Raw genomic sequence first — 3,205 nt, 5'->3', positions numbered from 1 at the left:
TATATAAACAAAAACGCTACACACCGGTACACTTTCCATAGACACCTAAACATATGTTTGGCACTAATGGAACCTCAGAGACTGTAACTATATTGACTTAAAATAAAAAATTATAAAACGTTCAAAATGACGGAAATCCGTCTCGGGGACGGAAAACTTTAATCTGTGAAACTGCACCTAAAATCATCACAGACTGAAAAGCAGGAATGTTTAGATACAAACCTAATCTGTGAAGCGGAACTTCTGGGTTGAAAACAGCGTCTTGTGTTTCGTTGTGTCGCAGTTCGTCCTTTAAACGACATCGTTCCTCTTTATAATCTGCGACTGTTGTTTCCAGAAACTCCATTTCTTCCGTAGACCCTTGGTCTCTTTGTTCAGCCTGCTGTCTCCTCATCTCTGGTAGATAAAGTTTCCTTCAAACAACAGATACGGAACCGGTAAAAGATGAAACGAACTCTAGAAGATGAAATTACTGCAAATGTTACAGAAACTTAGCTCGTAGTCTAAAAGTACAGCACAATACCTCACATTTATTATCTTTGTTAGCGTAAAACACTGGTGACTTGACTTCTTCCGCCTCTTCTTCTTCTTCTTGTGTTTTTACTTCTTCTTCTTCTTATTGGGGTTTTATGGCGGTGAGCAAACAACTGAAAGGTGCATGGCCGCCACCTACTGGTGTGGAGTATGGACTGGATCAACGTTCAAAAAAAAAAACAAAAAAAAAACTATATTCTCTCAAACAATCGAGTTTGTTTCAAATATTGCATTAAAGCTCGAATACTTTCAGACTTTGAATTGTGCTGTAATAATTCAAACAAATCCAATCTTAATTTCATGTCAGTGAGTCTAGTATTCAGTTGATTCCTTTCAAGACTGTATTTTTGACAATGTATTAACACATGTTCTACATCCTCATCCTCTCCACAGTACCCACATTTTCCTGTATCATGTTTTCCTATAATGAACAATGACTTATTCAACCCAACATGTCCAAATCTTAGCCGTGATAGAACTATTTCCTCCCTTCTGTTTCTTCCAACGCACCTCATTTCTCCCGTTTTCCTTTGAATTCTATAAAACCAACGTCCTTTTCTTCCTTCCTCCCACTGTTTTTGCCATTTTTCTCTCATTTTTTGTTTAATAATGCTTTTTAATTCTGATTTACTGTATGCTATTTCTATATCCACTACCTCTCTTTTGGTAGCACTTTTCGCTATTTTGTCTACTTTTTCATTTCCTGTTATACCAACATGTGCTGGTATCCATAAGAAAGTCACAGCTAGTCCCATCATTTTCAACCTGTACAGCATTTGTTGTATTTCTACTAATATATCCGGCCGACACTCTGAACCATTATGTTTTAAACTGATTAAAGAAGAGCTAGAATCCGAACATATTATTGTTCTCATCGGTTTAATATCCTCTACCCACTGAACAGCCAATAATAAAGCGACCATTTCTCCCGTATATACCGATAATTTATCAGTGATCCTTTTCCCTACTGACACCCCAAACTCTGGTATGATGAAAGCTACACCGACTCTATCGAACGTATCCTTTGATGCATCTGTATACATTTGCACATATCCATAATATTGGTTAATATAATCAATACAATCATTTGAGTTTATATTATTTTTATTTCTCGTTTTTCTTAGTAATTTCAGATCTACTGACGGTTCTATGAATAACCACCTATGTAGGATTGGCATTGGAACTGTAGGACTAATATTCACTTCATCAAGTTGAACTTCTCTTGTTTTCCGATCCATAATCCAACCAAAACTTTGTGTCTCTTTTTTTCCTTTTTCCCAACATGGTAGTAATACTTTTTGGGTCAGGTGATGTCGATCATGACCTTTTAGATTAACCCAATAATTTAATGCCAACTGTTCTCTTCTAATGTTTAGTGGTATTTCTCCCATTTCCACCAGTATTGCTTCTGTTGGCGTTGTTTTAAATGCCCCTGTAATTACTCTTAAAGCTTGATATTGGATTCTATCCAGTTTCTTTAATGATGTATCTGATGCAGAATTATATGCTATGCTTCCATAATCTATTGTTGATCTGATCAGTCCTGTATAAATGATTTTCATAGACTTCCTGTCTGCACCCCAATCTCTTCCTGTCAGACAGCGCATTAAATTCATTATTTTTTTACATTTATCCACTATTTTTTTAATATGGAATGTCCATGTTAGTCTTTCATCAAACCATACACCTAAGAATTTAAACTGTTTCACTCGCTCAATTACCTGATTATACAATTTTATTTCAATTTTATTGACAACTTTTTTCCTTGTAAAAAGTACAATTTTTGTTTTCTCCACAGACAATTTGAACCCCCACTTAAGTGACCAGTTTTCAACAGTTTTGATAGCCATTTGCATCCTCTTTACAATGAACTCTATATTTTTCCCTCTCTTCCATAAAGCTCCATCATCTGCAAATAAAGATCGTCCCATCCCCTCTTCTACCTCATCAAATATATCATTTATCATCAAAGAGAAAAGTAATGGACTAACAATGCTTCCCTGTGGTGTACCGTTTTCTATTCCAAAGTTATCTGAGTAATCTTGACCTACCTTTACCTGTATTTTTCTGTCTGTTAAAAACTCCTGAATCCATGTTAACATTTGCCCTTTAATTCCCATTTTCTTCAGTTTTATAATTAAACCTGCCCTCCACAACATATCATATGCCTTTTCCACATCAATAAACACAGCTATAATACTTTCTCTATTAACTTGAGCTGTTCTGATTTCATGTTCCAAACACAAAATTGGATCCATTGTGTTCCTACCATTTCTGAATCCACTTTGAAATTTGGACATATATCCTTTCTTTTCTATATAATGTGTTAATCTTTCATGTACCATTTTTTCCATAATTTTACAAATGTTTGATGTTAAAGCTTCTTGTGTTTTTAAGGCGGTTGTAAACAACTTAAAGTGCGTTACCGCCACCTTCTGGATTGGATTATGGACAAAATACTAAAATATTATTAGCCTATAATATCCTGTCCAAATTATCTGTGCTTCTTAAGAACCCAAAAATGCTGGTAAACATCGTATCCCCAGATGACCTTTGAAGCAATTCCTTTATCTCTAACTTACTTTTACTTTTATTTAAATCTCTAATTGACATATCTCTTCTTGTGTATATTTATTGCATTCCAAAATTAGTATTGCAAATATATATGTAT

The 3,205-nt window shown here is 34.7% G+C and overlaps 1 protein-coding gene across 1 annotated transcript in view; it reads right to left on the bottom strand.

Moving 5' to 3' along the window:
• The window catches only part of LOC119413666 (zinc finger and BTB domain-containing protein 17-like), a 37,036-nt gene extending 36,453 nt beyond the window's left edge, over positions 1–583 (bottom strand). Inside the window, exon 1 of the mRNA XM_037680719.1 lies at positions 524–583. The gene's annotated coding sequence lies outside the window, so the exon portion shown is untranslated. The remainder of the gene's footprint in view (positions 1–523) is intronic.
• Positions 584–3,205: the final 2,622 nt, after the last annotated feature.

The sequence above is a fragment of the Nematolebias whitei genome, chromosome 8 (assembly GCF_014905685.2).
Source record: "Nematolebias whitei isolate Nwh7 chromosome 8, NemWhi1, whole genome shotgun sequence".
In the NCBI taxonomy this organism is placed as follows: domain Eukaryota; kingdom Metazoa; phylum Chordata; class Actinopteri; order Cyprinodontiformes; family Rivulidae; genus Nematolebias; species Nematolebias whitei.
Note: the sequence above shows the minus strand (reverse complement) of the source record. Positions and strands in the feature narration are given on the sequence as shown.